The sequence below is a fragment of the Symphalangus syndactylus genome, chromosome 19 (genome assembly GCF_028878055.3).
Source record: "Symphalangus syndactylus isolate Jambi chromosome 19, NHGRI_mSymSyn1-v2.1_pri, whole genome shotgun sequence".
Lineage (NCBI taxonomy): Eukaryota > Metazoa > Chordata > Mammalia > Primates > Hylobatidae > Symphalangus > Symphalangus syndactylus.
The window spans coordinates 18,365,565-18,385,075 of record NC_072434.2 but is presented as its reverse complement, the minus strand read 5'-3'; the positions used below and the strand labels follow the sequence as shown (position 1 = coordinate 18,385,075).

The 19,511-nt window shown below is 48.2% G+C and overlaps 1 protein-coding gene and 1 long non-coding RNA gene across 2 annotated transcripts in view; one reads left to right on the top strand and one right to left on the bottom strand.

Moving 5' to 3' along the window:
• Window positions 1-19,511, bottom strand: part of LRRN2 (leucine rich repeat neuronal 2) — a 67,196-nt gene that overhangs the window by 29,060 nt on the left and 18,625 nt on the right. The gene's annotated exons all lie outside the window — the stretch shown is intronic.
• On the top strand, window positions 7,783-15,114 carry LOC129458197 (uncharacterized). The gene is made up of 3 exons (XR_008649559.2): window positions 7,783-11,758; window positions 14,315-14,372; window positions 14,641-15,114. It is a non-coding gene; the product is annotated as an uncharacterized lncRNA (long non-coding RNA).

Below are 19,511 nucleotides of genomic sequence, written 5' to 3'. Positions count from 1 at the left end.
CAACTCCAAAAGAGCCCAAAGGAGAAGGGCTGGTCCCTGAGAGCAGTAGGAAGTCAAAGAGAAGCAAAGCCCAGATGGACGGCTCTGATTTTTACGCTGAGTCACTCTATGACTCAGCAGGAAGGAGCAGTATCAAGAACAAAGACCAGAGCTGTCCAAGGTGGCAGCCCCACATGAGGCCACTGGGTATTTGCAATGTGGCCAGTCCAAATGGAGATGTGCTGGACATGTAAAGGTACATCAGCTTTCAAAGATTTAATATGAAAAAAGAATGTGAAATATCTCATTCATGAATTTGTTATTGATTTCATTTTGAAATATTTTTCTATATTGGGTTAATGTTATTAACTTCACCTGTTTCTTTTTGCCTTTTTAATAAGCTTGCATTATATTTCTATTGAACATACATTTCTATATTCTGACAGACTGTGGATTAGAAAGACTTAAATTCAAATCCCACCTCCACGACTTACTCAGGGACACCTGGCAGGTGAGCCCAGCTACAGCCACTGAAGACAAGATGGGCCAAACCATAGGGAAAGAGCACTGGGCTGGAACAGGATGGGCTGGGGTCGGCAACATGTGTGGAAACAGACAGTGGGGAAAATGTGAAGAGGAAAATGTCAGAGAGGTGCAGCCAACTGCACCTTCCCACCGGAGACAGCGAGAGAGGGCCTGGGCAGGGTGCAGAAGAAGCTGTGGCCTCTCCCAAGGCCACACTACTGGGTACATCTCAATGCCAAATCCCAGCATGTCAAGAGTTGGAAGAAGCCTGAAAGAGGATCCAATCCAGGGACCCCAAGAAAATAGGCCCAGAGCCGGGAAATTCCTTCCATGTGCTTCCCACTGCTTCCCCCGCAGCACCTCCAGTGTGTATGTCCACTGAATTGAGGGATGGTATCCAAGAAGCAACCACTGCATACCAACAATGAGGTCCTCTTGTATGGCACTGAGAGTTTTATTCAAGGGAGCCTTCACCTGCATGGACTTGTTACCACACAGTTGGTCTTCTAGCCTCGCCCCCCAGCCTACTTTTTGGTTAGGTTGGTTTGATTCATTCATCCATTTATACTCTGCAGCTGTATGCTGAGAACCAGGCCATGAGCTAGGGATACAGAGATAAATAAGACCCACCCCTGCCCTCCAGGACCACACAGTCTAGTGGTTTTGAAATGTGGAGCTGTTCAGACCACAACCCCCAACCCTCAAGGTGGTGACCTTCCCCACTTTACAGCTGACTGAGATTACCCAGTGGTGGTGGCAGGCCCAGACAGAGACGGCTCCAGACCAGAACAGAGGCCTTTCCACTAGCCGAGCTACCTCCACTGGCACATGGAGGGGGAGGCAGCTGCGTGGAGCTGGGATGAGGTCAGGCCAGAGTCACCAAGTCAGGTGGATGCACCAGAGCCGAGACCCTGGCTTCAGAAAGTGCACCAGGTGAAGGGATTTGTGGAAGGCCACAGAGCAAATCAGCATCAAAGCCAGGACAAGAACTCAGGGTTTCTGATTCCAAACTTAACTCCTCAAGCAGCGGCAGCGACTCAAAGAGGTGGATGAGCACAGGGCCAGTGTGCAGCCAGGAGCTGCCGTTGACTCCTTCACCTGCTGCTCAGGACGCAGGGTTGGTTCTTGCCCAAGAGCAACCTGCTGAGGGTCGGGGGCTCTGGGCCAAACAGCCCCACATTCAGAAACCACTAGACTGTGAGGTCCTAGAGGGCAGGGATTGGTCTTATTTATCTCTGTATCCCCAGCTCACGGCCTGGTTCTCAGCACACAGCTGCACTGTGTGAACGAATGGATGTGCACATGAATGAATCAAACCAACCCAACTGGGAACGAGGCTAAGTGGGGGTGGGAGGTGGTAGAAGAACATGGACAGGGTTGCTCAGGATGCATTATTTTCTTCTTTCCTGCATCCCTGAACATGTCAGGCATTGTGCAGGCAAGAAAGGAAAGCAGTGTCCAGGAAAGAAGATAGACAATTAAGCAAGCAATAAGAAGAAACATGAAAGGCTGTGAGTTCCTTGACACCTGTGTGACCTTGACCAGATCCTTCTCCTCTTTATTTGTTTAGAGGAACTGAAGTTAGACTAAATGGTCCAAGGTTCACTTCCCACACTGATCCCCATGACTGGCAGACATGGACGTGAGCCCTCTCCCGGCTGCAGAGAATCATGGCCTTGCCCCACCATGGCAGTAGGGGGTATGGGGAGAGCAAGGCCAGGCAGAGGCACCCTGGCATGAAGGAGGCAAACAGACACTCCTAGAAGCAGGGTCCCCAGAGACTGTGCAGCCAGAGGTAACTGGCTGTGACAAGGAGTGAGCCAGTAGTCAATTCCATTCAATAAAACTTTGATTACCTATGAGCCTTGTAAACAGGCAGCTCCCCTGTGGGCCGAGCCGGAGGTGCTCTCTTCTTCCCTCCTTTTGTCCTGCCAGCACCTGCCCAGCCTCGCCGTGGGCCCTGTGCCAGCCCGAAAACTTCCTCAGCCTCTGATGCAAGGTGGGAAGCTGAGGGTTAAGTGCCTGCTGGCAGGTGAGGGCTCAGGGCCTAGGGGCAGTGGGAGGGGAGGGAGCAGGAATCACTTAGTCCTCATTAGTCCAAATTAAAATCAGGAGTGAGATGACAGTTACAATTTGCAGTGGGCTAATTGTTTTCCCTCAGAAGCTGATCGTTTTGCAGATTGGGGAAATTAATTGTTTGAAGTCCCAGGTGGATTGGCTTTGAACCCAGCGCAGACCAGACAGGCCCTGCCTTTAACTCATCACCACCCCTCAGGGACACACTCAGCAGTGGCTTCTGCCCTTTGGGATTCTCAGGCAGGGAGAGACTGAGGGTCAGGTGTGAGGGTAGGGGTCCTACTAGTCTTACCCTCAGGTGGGAAGAGGGGAGAACACTGGCAGAGAGGTAGGCTGGGGGATGCCAGCAGCTGGGGCCTGGCATCCAGGAGGGGTGCTTTGCCTACCTGATGCCACCTGCTCTGCAGAAGGGTGTATCTAGGAAGCCTCCTTGGACCTGCCGGAAGTTCTCACTTCCACTCTGCATCCAAAGTCCCTGTAAAGTTCACTCACTCATTCAATAAACATCGACAACCCACTGTGTGCCAAGTGTTGCTTCAGGAGGGCTGGGGACACGGCACTGAACAACTCAAACACAATCCCTCTGCTCATGGATTTTACTTGGGGGGATAGATGGACAATAAATGTGTAAGTAGACATCAGAGAGTGGTAGGGGCTCAGAAGGAATGTCGGACAGCAGGAGGGATGGGGCTCCAAAGACTCCCACACTCTAATCCCAGAGCCTATGGAATCTGTCACTTTCCAGGGCAGAAGGAATCCTGCAGATGTAATTACAGTTATGAACTTTAAGATTAGAGAATGTCTTGGATTATCTGGGTGGGACAAATCTAGTCACATGAGTCATTAAAGCAGCTTTCTCCAGCGGCAGGCAGAAGAGGGATTCCAAGTGTGCAATGATCTGATATCCTGTTGCTGGCTCTGAGGAAGCTGTGCACGAGGACTGGAGGGCGACGTCTAGGTGCCGAGGACACCCTCAGCTGCCAGCCAGCATGGAAACAGGGACCTCAGTCCTACAGCCACCTGAATGAGCTCAGGAGCGGATCCTCCTAGAGTCTTCAGATAGAGTCCAGCTGGCTGGCACCTTGATTTTGGCCTTTTGGAAACCTGGAGCAGAGAAATCGGCTGAGCCAACCCAGACAGACTTCTGGCCGACAGAGCTGTGAGATGGCAAATGTGTGTTTCTTTAAGCTGCTACGTTTGTGGTGATTCGTTATGGCAGCAATAAAAAGCTATTTCAGGAACTAAACAGGGTCACAGGAGAGTGACTTGGTGCTGTGTTAACATGGGTGGCCTCTTTGAGGAAGGGACTGACACCTGGATGATGAGGAAGCAGAGTGGGGTGACCAACTTGTCCCCATTTCCCAGTTTCATCATTTAAGTCCTGCATCCCCCCAAAACCCCCCAGCCCCAGGCAAACCAGATGGCTTGTCACCATATGGCAGAAGGAATGGCCTGGGCAAAGGCTTGGGGAGTGGGAGCTTTCAGGTGAGTTGTCACAAAAAGCATCCCAAGGGAAGTTCTGTCGGACATAGGAGCGGGTGATGGGGGCTGCTGGGGAATCGCTCAGAAAACTCTTTCAAATGGGGACCGAGCAACTCTAGCTGAGGATAGGTGAGAACTCCCAGCCCTCCTTCCAGAACCCCATCCTCCTGCTGTAGGGCCTAAGAATTACCAGCCCCTGCCTGCCCTGTCCCGAGGCTGCTCACTTTCTCCCCTGGCCCAACTCCCTTCCCCAGCCGGCCCCTGCCAGGGCCCAGGTGTCTCCCAGTGCCTGGGTACCAGGTGCCTGCTGTGGCTTTCTCCAGTAGGATGCTGGCATTCTGCCAAGCAGCACACAGCAGGGGGAATTTTTGAAGCTGTCTTTAATTAGTGAGACAATAGGAGGCTGGGAAGCAGAGAAGACAAAGGTTGCGGATGGCTTCACTGGCTTCACACCCTGTCGAAACAGCCGCTGTGAGCCTGAAGAATGCCTGAGAGGGAAAGGAAGACAGAAAAACAGAGATGGGCCATGGGACCCTTCCCCCTCCTCTCTCCCCTTCTCCCTCTCCTCTTCACTCCCCCGCCCCTGCCGCCTTCCTCCTTGCCTCCCTGAACCATAGCTGCAGGCTCCTTTACATTAATCCACCCCTCTCCCAATTCAGCTGGTCTTCTCCCAGCGCTGTCAGGTAAGAGGCAGCTGTTTAGGAGCTCAGTAAGGAGGCAGAAGAGCAAAGAAGGACCTCAGCTAAAGTTTTGGCTCCTTGTCTCATTATCTGGATGATGCCTGGCAAGTTAATTGCTCTGGGTCTCAGTTTTCTCTTCCATACAATTAGAGTAATAATGCCTACTTTGCAGGGTGGTGGTTGTAAAGATTGGAGATGTCAAAAAGTGCCCCACATGGAGTAAGTACTGGATAAATGGCAGCTATTTCTAATATGAGAGCTTGTACCTCCCATCCTGGATCCCAGCCCTCCAATCCAATATTTCTGAAACTCAGAGTGTGCCCAAGAATCACCCAGAGAGCTTGTTAATATGCAAATACCCATCCCACTCCCCAGGGTGGAGCCCAGACACCTGCAGATTGAACAGCTTCCAAGCAGGTGATTCCAATGCAGGCAGCTGGGTCTGCCTCCTGGGAAAAGAGCTAGCCCAGGGCAGTCCTGCACCTGGGTCCATTTCGGAAGCCATTCCCCTACAGATGGAGGGCGCTGGCAGGGAGGTGAGGTCTTGCCTTTCCCACCAACTTGCTACCTTCACGTGGGGGTCTGTCCCGGGGGCAGCCTCCACATCTAAGCAAGGTGAGTTGGTCCTCAGGTCAGAGCTTCTGTGGAAGGGACCTCAGTATCCATCTCATTTTGCTTCCTTTTCAATGGAAGCAGAGTCCCAGAGCAGGGAAGTGACTAGCATTAAATGGTGCAAAAGTAATTGCGATTTTTGCCATTGAAAGTAACAGCAAAAACCACAATTACTTTTGCACCAGCCTAATATTAATATAAGGGCACACACTGAACTCTGGGCTTCTGATTCTCATCTGCAAGATACAAGTACACAGCTACAAGATGGCTAGTCCCTCCCTCTCAACTCAGAAGTTCTAAGTTTCTCTAGGAGTTGGCTCCACTGACCCCAGGTTGGGAAACCGTGAAGGAAGCCTGAGGCTGATTGCCTTCTTGATCTCTGATCAACTTGTTCACACCTCTCTGATTTCTGAGCTAGGATGGCTGCTTCTCCCTTGCCAAATAATGATAGGCTGACCCTTACTGAACACTTGGTATGAACTAGGAGCTGTTCTAAGCACTTTACTTGTATTAACCCATATCAGCCTACAACAACCCTGTGATGCCTTTATCCTCATTTATAAATGGTTATCTAAAATACAGAGATTGGCCCGGGTGCAGTGGCTCATGCCTGTAATCCTAGTGCTCTGGGAGGCAGAGGCAGGAGGATCACTTGAGACCAAGAGTTCAAGCCCAGCCTGGGCAACATAGTGAGACTCTGTCTCCACAAAATATTTTAAAAATTAGCCAGGTGTGGTGGTGTGCAACTTTAGTCCCAGCTACTTGGGAGGCTGAGGCAGGAGGATCACTTGAGCCCTGTAGGTCAAGGCTACATTGAGTTAGGGTAGTACCACTGCACTCCACCCTGGGCAACAGAGTGAGACCCCATCTCAAAAAAAAAAGAAAAACTATTTAGCTGGGCATGGTGGCATGCATCTGTAGTCTCAGCTACTCAGGAGGCTGAAGTGGAAGGATCACTTCAGTCTAGGAGTTCAAGGCTGCAGTGAGCCATAATTGTGCCAGTGCACTCCCTCTTTGGTGAGTGTGAGACCCTGACAAAAAAAAAAAAAAAAAAGGATCTAGAGATTAAGTAACCTGCCTGGGGTCAAACAGCTGAAGCTGGGATTTGAATCTCGGCAGTCTGGCCCCAAAGTCTGTGTGCTTAACCACTGAGGAACACTGTCCTTGAAGCCATACTTGTAAGTACCTGATACACTGCCAACCCAAAGTCAGTAAGGACTGGTGTAAAGCAGACTGCATTAAGAATTAGAAGACCCAATTACCCGAGAAGGGGTACGAGGGGCCTTCTGGGTACTGAAATGTTCAAGCTGTTCACTTAAGATTTATGGGAATACTGTAGACAAATTTCATCTTAATGAAAAATCAGAAGGCTTGGGTTTGTCCCAGTGGTGGCCTACTTATTAGCTGTGTGACCATTAGCTTGTTAGGCCTTAGTTTTCTCATCTGCAAATCAGAACAATTAGAATGAAAGCCTGCTTTCTTAGTTGATAAGGAAGTTGTACAAAGTTCTTTCTTTGTATAGCAGGTCCCATCCAGCTGTCTTGATCCTTTTTGCATCCCCTGATCAAAAACTCTCTGCCAAACTCTCCCTGGCGGTACTCATAGCATATGTGGCTACTTGCATCCTTCCCTGGACCAAAAGCTCTTTGATTCCATCCAAACATCCAAGTCATCCAACTTGGTACTATGCAGAAGTGGCACTTGGTAGTTACATCCATCATTGGCATTAACCAGTGCGTGCTGGAACCAGCTTGCCCCAGTCCATGAGAGCTGATGGGGCTCACCTCTTCCCAACTCCACCCTCAATAACATTACATAGTAGGTTGAAATTGGCTGTGATGGAAATACTGAAAACTATGAAAATTGGCAAACACTACAAATCAGGGCTTCCCTCCTTGCCACTCCCCTAGCACAACACCCCTGCCGTGAACCCAAAGTGCTCCTCTCAAGTGGGCCCCAGGAGGTTTATAAGAGCTCTGGGACTACCAGTAGCTGGGGAGCTGTGGTCTGATTGTAGTTGTTCTGAAACTTTAATGTGTGCGAAAGACATTCTCCATTCTCTAGCCCCTGTGGACATTCCCAGCTCCCCCGGGCCTTGGCTGAAGAAACAGCCGAGTGGGAGTGGGACACAGGTGGCTGGATCCAGCTGAGGCAAGTTCTCTGACAGTGGAACTGACCACTCTAGCAAGTGGTGCTAAAACCTTGATGGCATCCCTACTTCAGGTCTCACCAAGTTTATGCCCTACATTTGGTGGGTTTTGTTTTTGTTTTCTTGAGACAGGGTCTTGCTCTGTCACCCAAGCTGGAGTGCAGTGGCGCGATCTGGGGTCACTGCAGCCCCCGTCTCCCAGGCTCAAGTGATCCTCCCACCTCAGCCTCCCAAGTAGCTGGGACTACTGGCATATGCCACCATGCCCAGCTAATTTTTTAAAAAAATGTTTTTGTTTCTTAGAGAAGGGGTCTTACTTATTTCCCAGGCTGATCTTGAACTCCTGGGCTCAAGTGATCTGCCATCCTAGGCTTCCCAAAGTGGGATTACAGGCATGAGTCACCATGCCCAGGCAGGTGAGGTTTTTTTTTTTTTCTCCTCCTTCCTTTCTCTTCCTCTCTACATTCATTCAAGCACCAATTCCACGTATTTTCTCTGCCAGGCACTGGGAATAGATACAAGATGAACAAGATCCAGCCTCTGTCCTGAGGAAAATCTGTACCTAGCAGGGCAGACTGACAGACTCACAAATATGACTGTGGCCCTGGGGGCTGCTGACAGGACAAGGGCACCGAAACGCAGGATAATTGTGTTCAGAGCAGCACAGTGGCCCCCAGAGCTCCACGCTCCACATCTTTCCTTCCCTCCCTTTCCTTCCCTTTTTTTTCTTTTCTTTTTTGAGATGGAGTCTCACTCTGTTGCCCAGGCTGGAGTGCAGTGGCGCGATCTCGGCTCACTGCAAGCTCCATCTCCCGGGTTCACGCCATTCTCCTGTCTCAGCCTCCTAAGTAGCTGGGACTACAGGAGCCCGCCACCACGCCTGGCGAATTTTTTGTATTTTTAGTAGAGACGGGGTTTCACCGTGTTAGCCAGGATGGTCTCGATCTCCTGACCTCGTGATCTGCCCGCCTCGGCCTCCCAAAGTGCTGGGATTACAGGTGTGAGCCACCATGCCTGGCCCCCCTCTATTCTTTCTTTGTCTCTTCTCTATCTCTGGCCTGCCCCTGGCTGTCTGCATCCATGTGTGTCAAAGATATAGTAACTGGTAGGTACAGTATGACATTCTTATCGAAAAATTAGAAGGTATAGAAAAACATGGAGAAAATTTGAACAATCCCCTTTTCTACCTCCCGGTGCCATAACCACTGTTAACATTTTGATGCATGTCTTTTCAGGCTTTTTCTTATGATAGTAAATATTCTTAACAATTTGTCTCTCCCTGAGGTTCATGTCATCTTTCTTGTTTTCCACCTTGTTTTGGTAGAGTACATCTTTCTTGAGTTGCTTTTGAAAAAGGGCTAAGTTTCTTGAAAGTCTGAGTGTTTGAAAATTTTTGTATGAACATTTTTGCAAATGTTTGCATGTCTTTATTGAGCCTCCATATCTGACAGTTTGACTGGAAATATAATTTCAGATTGTAAATAACATTCCCTCACATGTTGGAAGACACAGTTCCATGACCTATTTGCGTCTAGGGCTGCTGTTGAGAAGTCTGCTCTATCCTAAAGCGTGTCTTTTTCTTCCTGGCTTGTGGAATCTTCACTTTATACCTGACATTCTGAAATCTCAAAATGTTGTGTATTTGTGAGGGTCTCTTCTTCATTAATTGTGCTAGGCACCTAATGGACCCTCGCCATCTGCAAAGTAATCATCTTCATTGACGGAAACAACATATTTTAAGTTTCCAATAACTTGTTCTCTGCATCTTCCTTAAAAAATAAAAATCACCCAAATGTCTACCAACTGATAGATGGATAAAAAAATATGGTATATCTGACGGGCGTGGTGGCTCACGTCTGTAATCCCAGTACTTTGAGAGGCTGAGGCGGGTGGACAATCTGAGATCAGGAGTTTGAGACCAGCCTGGCCAACATGGCAAAACCCCCGTCTCTACTAAAAATACAAAAATTAGCCGGGTGTGGTGGTGCAGTTCTGTAATCCCATCTACTTGGGAGGCTGAGGCAGGAGAATCGCTTGAACCCGGGAGGCGGAGGTTGCAGTGAGCTGAGATCACGCCATTGCACTCCAGCCTGGGTGACACAGCGAGACTCCATCTCAAAATATGTATCTGTGTGTCTATATATATGTATACACACACACACACACACACACACACACATATGGTATATCCATACAATGCAATAATATTCAACTACAAAAAGGAATGAAGTAATGGCACATGCTACAACCTTTGAAAACATGCTAAGTGGAAGATGCCAGACACAAAGGCTACGAATTTTATGATTCCATTTATATGACACGTCCAGAATAAGCAAATCTATAGAGACAGAAAGCAGACTAGTGGTTGCCAGGGTCTGGAGGAAGGGGAGAATGACGAGTGGCTGCTGATGGGTATGGGGTTTTTTGGGGGCGATAATGAGAATGTTTTAGAATTAGATAATGGCAATGGATGTACAACCTTGTGAATATATTAAAAACTACCAAATTGTACACTTTAAAATGGTGAATTTTATGGTATGTGAATTATATCTCAATTTTTTAAAAAGGTCCCATGATCTTCTTTTGTGGGTATAATGTCGTCTCTCAACTCTCTGAGGATATAAATTGAGGTGGTGATGGTGGTTTTTATTTTTTCTTTTGCTCCCTGCATAGTATTTCCTTTCTTCAAGTTTTTATTTATTGTTTATTTTGGCTTATGCTTTTTTAATATTAGACACCTCCCTTAAAATTCTAGTAAGCCTTAGCCAATGGTTCTTTTTTTTTTTGAGACTGAGTCTCACTCTGTCGCCCAGGCTGGAGTGCAATGGCGCAATCTCAGCTCACTGTAACCTCTGCCTCCCAGTTTCAAGCCATTCTCCTGTGTCAGCCTCCTGAGTAGCTGGGACTACAGGCACGTGCCACCATGCCCGGCTAATTTTTATATTTTTAGTGGAGACGGGGTTTCACCATATTGGCCAGGCTGTTCTCAAACTCCTGACCTCAAGTGATTTGCCCACCTTGGCCTCCCAAAGTGTTGGGATTACAGGCATGAGCCACCGTGCCTGGCCGATGGTTCGTATTTACAGCCGATTGGAACGGGCAGGGCTTAACTGAGAGGGAGGGGGTCTCCCAAATGTCATCACTTGTCCAACTACCAGTATTTTTAGACCCAACTGGAAGAAATGACCAAAAGGCTTCCCCATTTGGCTTGGAAACTTTGAGCAAATGCTCACTTTTCCAACATACTGCCTCATCTCTACCCATACTTGTACCCATATCCCCAAGTCAGCACTTTTTGGGTTCAGTCTCTTTGGAGAGCAAAGTTTTCTTCAGGATGCTCTAGGGTAAAGCAGGGACAGACATGGAGTGACATGGGGTGAGGAAGGGATCTGAGGTATCACTCTCCTGTTTCTGACCCTACTCCATACCCTGTCTTCAGATGCCAACCATTTCTCAGCCTCTCTGTGGTTTTATAGCAGGAATCTGCCCATTTCTCATTGACTCCCCTCTTTGTGAGTCTCTAGGTTTTTCTTTCTCTATCAAGCCAAGTCAGTTACCTTTTCAAATTCCAAAATTGTACTAACATTTCTTATTCGCTTTGATCTCCTCCCCTGCCCTTGTGGGCCTGCATCTTTTTTATTCCTTTACTCGTAGTGTGGTTTGGGGAGGCAGCACAGAGCACCAGGGATGTTAGTCCATCATGTTTAAACAGAAGTCCCTCCTTGCTATTGTCATTCAAAAGTGGCAGTCACTGGTATTCTCCGTTTATCATAAGGTGGCTTCTGCCATTATGACCAACCTCGGTCTGACATGAAATAGTATGTAATGCTGACTTGCTAGTGCTGTGAGACCAGCAGGGGAACCTCCTAGCAAGCTGAGAGTTGGGTGACTTTGCCCTCAATAGCCATCCTCATTACATTTCTCAGTCATACTTTACTGCATTTTATGGGGGAAATTATGTGGTAGTCTCTAATCCATGGATTCATGAAGGGCTATGATGTATCCCTTGAGAATGTCAAGGGCCTACTGTACCTCTGTCACTATGGAAACTAGTTCCCTGGTAGCAATTAGGCTTAGCAACATCCACAGTGGTGCAATGCACATGGATTCTGGCTCTGGTAATGGACAGGGAGCAGTCCCTGGAGAGAGGGCCACACCTACCCTAATGACGGACTCCGGGATCTCCATCCAGCCTGAGCACCCTGCATGGAGCCTGGCCCGAAGTGCTCCAGCTCAGAGGAGGAAGAGGGAGAGGGTAAGCCTGTTTGGCACACTGAAATCTTGGAATTATTCAAGTGCTCCTGGAACGGCTTTCCAAACCCAGCCTCCCAGGACATCTGTCTTATGGCTTTTAGGCTATTATTATTATTAAGAGAATGAGGTTTAAGGTGGTCAACAGTTCATAATCCACTTTCGGGTGTGTGTGTGTGTGTGTGACGGATAGTTCAAAAGTAGCTTGTGTTTGGCTTTGAAATGCATTGTAGGATTTTTTTTCCCCAGCGTATTTACTATGCAAATGAGTTAATATGTGTGAAGTGTTTAAAACAGCCTGGCTCATGGTAAGTGCCTTATAAGTGTTTGCTATTATTATTATTACTAAAACTGTATTTAGCTTGGATCCATATGAAAACAAATTTGCATTCCTGGACTCTTTGCAACTCACTAAACTCAACAAAAAATAGTAGATGAGACAGAGACCCAGGGACTAAGAACTCCTGGCTCATTGACCCCTCTTTACGTAATAGAGAATAAGCCATCATCCAGATATTTTGTTTATTGGTTTGCCCCATTCACTGGATTGGTGAACTCCCTGCCAGGCCCACTCCTTGACACTTTACCAAGAACCAATGAGTTGATGCCTGTAAAGGCATCTGTGAGCTGTCTCTTTCCAGAGGACCCTCAAGGCTGCTTCTCCCTGGTCCAGGGGGTGACAGCAGGCCAAGCTCCATAACCTTGGCTTGTTCACAGGGTTCCTGCTCCTTTCCAGGTCTCCCGTCCACCCTCGTTTCTCCTTCCAGCTGTCCTTCCTCCTGTTTATAGATGTGCCTCCATCTCCCCTTGCCTTTTCTGTTGTTGTCCCCATCGTGTCACTTTCTTTCTTTTCCTCCTCTAGGCTGGGAGTTCCTTAAGGGCAGGTCTTGTTCATCTTGACAGTCTGAACACCTAGAATGGGGCCTAGTAAATAGCAGATGTCCAAAATATTTTTTTCCTTTTTGGAATGATAAATCCTCTTTCTTTATTGCCTTGCTTCTGAGGTATCTGCCTTGAGTCCTCTACTTTCCCCCTTCTCCCCACCTTACACACACACACACGCACACACACACTCTCTCTCTCTTTCTGTCTCTCTCTCACTTCGTCTTAGAGCCTCTTGGGCTGCTCTTCTGCCTGGCTGTGCATGTGAAGGAGGTGGTGTTTCCCCTCCTTGGGAAAGCCCTTCTGACCTCAGTGGCAGGGAGAGGCCTAAATAGGTTGCACAACTAAGCATGTCAGGACTGATACCTCCTGATGAGAAGCAGGCTTGTTCTGTGCAATTTCCATCTCATTTGTCTTTTCATTTGTAGCTTAAATTGGCCAATTTCATCTGGAATGTGCCTGGACTCTCTGGCAAGCCATATACTACAAATGAGTGTCCCAGTAGCTCTCTACAGAGGGACTGGCAGGGGAGTGGGCCCAGGTCCTCCACAGCTGCATTGGTGATGGCTCCTGAGCCTCTGGAGGCACTAATGCTTGGAGGATGGGGGCCGAATGTGATCTCCCCAAGGCCTGAGGAGGTGAGGATAGAGGAAACTGAAATGAGAGGGAGTTAGGGCTAGATCCTGAAAAACTTGGTTGATTGATTGATTGATTTTTCTCTCTCTCTCTGTCAGAAGAGGGTAAGGTACATGGGATAGAAGAGGAGTTGTTTGTACTTTTAACAGTGGGCAGAAGTGATACAATGTGGAGCAAAGGAATACAAATACTCCATTCACATGAAATTCAGACACAGGCTAAACTAGGTCTACGTTGCTAGAACGCTGAGTGCAAGAGAGCCTTTTAGGGGGCTAGAAATGTTCCACAGGTTGTTTTATATCTTGATTTGGGAGTGGTAATATGGGGATATTGTATACCCCATATTCAAACTCAAGTTGTCCACATGATTTGTTTGCTTCACTATATGAGTTCTACCTCAATAAAAATGGGGGAAAAAGTCACACCAGTGGTTTTCAAACTTTCCTGTACATAAGAATCCTGTGGGAGCTTATCTACAATGCAGATTTCTGGCCAGCCTGGAATCTAGTTGGTCTGAAGTGCTGTCTGGGAATCTGCATCTGAGTGCCCCACACCCCCAAGTGTGATCTTGAGACAGGTGTTTCACAGACCAGAAAAGACCACACAGGGGCTTGAACATCTGCCCAGTTAGATGGCCTAAGCACCATCCTGCTGGGAGCCATGAGGGGCAGCTGGATGGCTGAGGGCTCCTGGAGGCCCTTGGCAGGGAGGGTTAGAGGTTGGCTACGCTGCAGCATAGCGAAAGTACAGTCAGGACAGCAAAAGTGGTAGCGGGAAATTAGGGGCTGCTCTGTGGGCCGAGAAGGAGCAGGACAGGGAGTGGATCCTCTCATCAGGGATGAGAATCTCTCTGAGCAAAGAATGCTTTCCTGCACCCCTGCACCCTGCCCCAGGATGGCTGGGCAAACCTCATGGAGTGGCTTTGGCTCAGGAAAGGTGGCCGATGAGGAAAGCTGGTCCCCAGCAGAGGTGGAGTTTCATGGAATAGCCTGATCCCTCTGCAGGGTCCGAAGACTGGATGTGATCAGTTCTGTATCTTCAGCAGGCACCTTCTGTCCAACAGGAAGAAGGAACCCAAGACTGAAGACCCACAGCTAAAGGTGAGACCTTGGGGAGTGTGTAGACAACATGGCACTTCCATAGACAAATGCCAGGATAGTCTGAGCATTTGAAAATATGGGCAAATGATGACTTGAGCTGTCCTTGACTTGAGGGCCTGGGAGGGCTAGGATATAGTGAGGGGGAGCTACATACAGGGAGTGGAAAAAGGGGCAGGGGCATCTACCATATGCCAGACCCTTTACAAACACCACTGTATTTAATCCTCCAGTAATTCTCTGGCATAATTTACTTATGTCAACTTTACAGATGACGAAACTAAGACTAAGAGAAGTTCACCAACTTGTCCAAGGCCACAATTCACAGTGGACTCTGAACTCGGCTCCATATGACTCGAGTCCCACGATCTTTTCATGTTCCCTGCTACCTCTCCCTCTCAGCCTGCTACAGTGATGGGACATTTATGAACATGCAAAATGCTTTCTCACACATTATCTTATCTGATTTTCACAAGCATGTGTGAGGCAGGTATAAGTTCTGTTCTATGGATGAACAATTGGTCTTCAGGTAAAGAACAACTTGTCCAAGGTCAAATAGCTGATACGTATCTGGGAACTGGGACCTAAATACACATTTGATGAGTAACTTTGCCACGGTATCTTATCTGGACACTTGAAAACATACTCCAGTCCTGTCATAAACCCAGGAGAATTTGAAGATGTCCCTCCCTACTTACAGCCTGGTTTCATGATCACTAGAAACTGGTTTAACTAAACTCTTTTCTGTTCTCAGGATGGCTCAGGGGACTGAGCTGGGAAAAGAAAGGCCTTAGGAGGGAAATGGAGGCCCAGAAAGCTTTGGTGAGCAGCTCAAGACTACACAGGACATGGAGACCAGAACTCATGTTTCCTCAAATAGTGCATTTCCAGAGGGCTTTTAGGCTATTATTTCTATAATCTGCCCTCTGTCTGCCTCAAGGGCTCTCCCCTCCATCCCCCATTTGGACCATGAACTGATGCCAATGGCACCAAGGAAGCATCAACTGATACTGGGCAGAAGGGCAGGGCAGTGGCCCCTGGGCGTCTTCCTGGCTCCTCTGGCAGAAAGTACCTGGAGGCATCAGCTCATAGACCTGGAGCATATCAGCAAGGAACAGGGATAAACCGTACCAGATCACCACCCTAGCACTACTCATGAGAAACTTTCCCAGCCATTCTGCTTGGTTGACTTGGCCAGGAAGGAGTTAACACACAACATGTGAGGAGTACACTGAGTAGGGAGCTGTGTTCTGGGTGACCTGCGGGGTATCTGGGCCCATTTAATGCACCAAGTCTTCAAATAGTGGCAGCCATCACAGGCTCTCCTGTCTGCTTGTGCGTGCACACGGGGATCCTTCACTTGGTGGCTTCTCCCCAAGCAAACATTTTTAGCCTATCCTGGTTTCTCCTCACTGTCCCCTCTACCCTGGGAAATGCAACCCACATTGTCCAAGTCAGACCTAATTAGACCAGCAAATCGGTGGCACTCAAGTCATCACAGCACACTCCAAGCACAAGAGGAAATGCTGTGTAGGTTATCCTGTGCGCTGCTTGTTGTGTTTGTTTGTGTTTCCTTGGATTATCCATTCTCTGCTCCCTGCCTTCCATCACCTCACTAATGGAGAGGCAGGATGCAGTCCTCCACAGGCCAGCATTCATCTTCCCAGTCTGACCCTCTCGGAGGCTATTACGCTGCTGTCGCAAGATCGACGAGGGGAGAAAAATGAAAACAGTGCACAGGGAACAACCGAGGGCAAATGGGACTCTTTTAGAACCGGATCCACTGATATGTCAGGCCAAGGAGAAATGACCACAAGCTCTGAAAAGTGGAGAGCTCCCCCAGACAGCAAAGCCAGGTGAGTGGGCTTCCCCACTGGGCTGCCCACAGGAAGAGGCCAGGCTGGTGGGGATAGAAGGTGTCTCTCTGCAGAAGGCTGGGCAGCCTAGGCCCCACAAAATGAGGGGAAGGTTACTGAGGTCATTGCTGCCCCTGCTTCGATTAAAAAATTAGAAATCCTCCCCACCCAGCTCTGTTTCTCTCCCCACAAAGCATTGCAGAAGAAAACACGGAAGCCACCAGCACTATTATGCCTTCATGATTCCAGCTTCAACCAGTCCTCCCTGCTGCAATCCCTTTATTCCTCCCCTGCAGCTGCCCCAGCACCTCTGCACAGTCCTTTTCTGGATCTGCCCCTCACCGTGCTCCCCACCTGCACCCCGTCCTCAGAACAGATTGCCTTGCCTGACCTCCTGAGGCCGATGGAGATGGAGATGGTGATGTGACCCCCTTTGCCCTCTATCACTGTGCCTCCCACACCTCTGCGCAGCTCGTTCATTCTCTCTCCCTCCACTCTGACTTAAGGGAGGAGGAATTTTAAAATCAACCTTATCCCTTCCCACCTCCTCAGGAAACTCACTCCTTTGCTTACCCTCTCTCCACCTTTAAAAATAACAATAAAAATGCCCCTTTCGCCTGTGATTCCTTCTGAGCACAGACCCTTCTTGCTTAAGCCCCTGTGAGTTAATTTTCAATCTCACAGCTCTTCTCAATCCAACAGCATTTTTGCAGCTTTCAGCCTCGGGAAGCTCTTGATGGGATTGTCTGCCATGCTACCAACTTCCTTCTTGGAACTCCCTCCCTGTCTTCTGTGCCTGCCTTGTGCCCATTCTCCCTCTGGGGTCAGTCCTCTGCCGTCCGGCAGGCCCATCCTCTACTCCCCATCATGGTCCCTCTTTACAGCCTCATCTGGTCTCTCATTACACTCTGCAATAGCCTGATGGTCAGCTCTTTAATCAAATCCCATTCAGTTCCCTAAAGTACCAAAGTTCCCCATGAGTCCCTAGAACAGTGTCCTAAATCAGACACGTCACTCTCTCTACCCCAATACTGGCCCCACTTCCTCACCAGTCCATCCTCCCCAGCAGTCCATTTTGTCTTCCCAGATGAGGTTCCATTCTCTTTAGGAAGATAATGCTTCAACTCCCCCTTTGAATTGCCCCTAACTTGGATCACAGATGGACATGAAAGAAAAAAAAAGAAAAAAAATTTTAAAAAGAATTGCCCCTAACAACAGAGTGATCATGCATTCCCAGGGGTCTGAGGGCACAATCCCACATGGCCCGCCAAAAGGCCAAAACTACTTTAAAGTTTCATTTTTCCTTTTTATTTTTTTGGAGACAGGTTCTTCTTCTGTCACCCAGGCTGGTCTTGAACTCCTGGGCTCTAAGTGATCCTCCCACCTCCGCCTTCCAAAGTACTGGGATTACAGGTGTGCGCACCCCCACACCCGGCCCTTAATTGCTTTGGGGGTGAGTCGACATCATTAGTAGTTGCTTGAGGGCAAGGCCCACAGTTTTACCCTTTTTATCTGTCCCTCCTACTTGTGGCCCATGGTAAGGCCTTAATTGGCCAAAACCATGGGTTCCCCATGAGGCCACAGGGCACTCTCTGTGAAAGGCCCACCCTGGAGACCCCACTTAACTCCAATGTGTCCCTGGAGGCTGGAGTTGGCTCTCTTGTCACCTCACTCTTCAAAGGGACAGTGGGAGCTGCTCGAGCAAGCCCATCTCCTGGGCTCTGTGCCCAGGACAGAGACTAGTCCAACTTGTGGTTCCTTTCCAATCACTTAATCACATTTGGCTCTTCACACCTGAGGTTGAGGACTTCCAACAGCTCCACAAATCCTCTGCAATTAAACCTCCTGAGGCCCCCACTGAGTGAAAATAACTCACTGCTTCCACAAGCAAAAACACCCCAGTAGACTTTTCAGCTTAGCATGGACACTTTCGGAACCCAACCAATTGTTTCTGCAGACTGCATCAGCACAGCCTGACCCAGCACCTGCTGGGAGGGTGGTGGTACAGGAAGAAGCAGGAGTTGGAAGGGTTGCTTTGCATTTTGATAAAATGAGCAACCTGCAACTTAGATGCAAAATACTATGAAAAGATGGCATATATTAATTTGGAACCAAAAGCTCTGGGCATTTTAGGCAATAAAATGCCAGCCCTGTATGTGGTCATATTTACTGCCCCAATTTTCCTTTCCTGATGTTCTAAGTAAAGTGGAAAGTGTAAGCTATTGAGAGGGACATATTCCTCTCCTGTGAATGGCTACGCATAGGAATAAGTTGGTCAAGATGCTAGTTATGTAAATATAAATGCCATCTCATCCAAATCCTCACTGGCAAACATTTACTGAGCACCTACTATGTGTAAAACACCATGCTAGGTGCTAAGTGAAGAGCATAAAGTACCCTCATTCAGTTGAGCTCGTACAATAAATGTCTGTTAGGCGCTTATTGCTAAACATTTATTAAGTGCCACTTGCCAGTCATGTGAACCTAGGCCAGTTAGCTTTCTCACTTGCAAAACGAGGTAAAGCCAATGCCCTTCTAGTGGGTGGATGATTAAATAATTGTGGCACATCCCTATCATGTTATACTACATGGTGACAAAGAGGAACAAACTAACTACTGATATAGGAAACTACTTGGATGAACCTCAAGGAAATTATGCTGAATACAAAAAAAGCCACCAGACGCAGTGGCTCATGCCTGTAATCCCAGCACTTTGGGAGGCCAAGGCAGATGGATCACTTTAGGTCAGGAATTTGAGATCAGCCTGGCCATCATGGTGAAACCCAGTCTCTACTAAAAATACAAAAAATTAGCCAGGCGTGGTGGCGTGCACCTGTAATCCCAGCTACTCGGGAGGCTGAGGCCAGAGAATTGCTTAAACCTGGGAGGCAGAGGTTGCAGTGAGCCAAGATCATGCCACTGCACTCCAGCCTGGATGCCAGAGTGTAGCTCTGTCTCCAAAAAAAAAAAAAAAGCCAACAGAAAAAAATTACAGACTCAATGTTCCCATTTATATAACAACTGTGAAACAACATAATTATAGAGATGAAGAATAGCTGAGTGGCTGACAGAGTGTGAGATGGGGTAGTGTGGCTATACAGGGGCAGCACAAGGGAGTCCTGTGATGGTGTGGTTAAGTAGCTTGATTGTGGTGGATTTACACAAAACCAGGCATACACAAAACCAGGCATGCACAAAGGAGTACATGTATAACTGGTGAAATTCAGATAAACTCTAGGGTTATACCGACGTCAATTTCCTTGTTTTGACACTACACTATAATTAG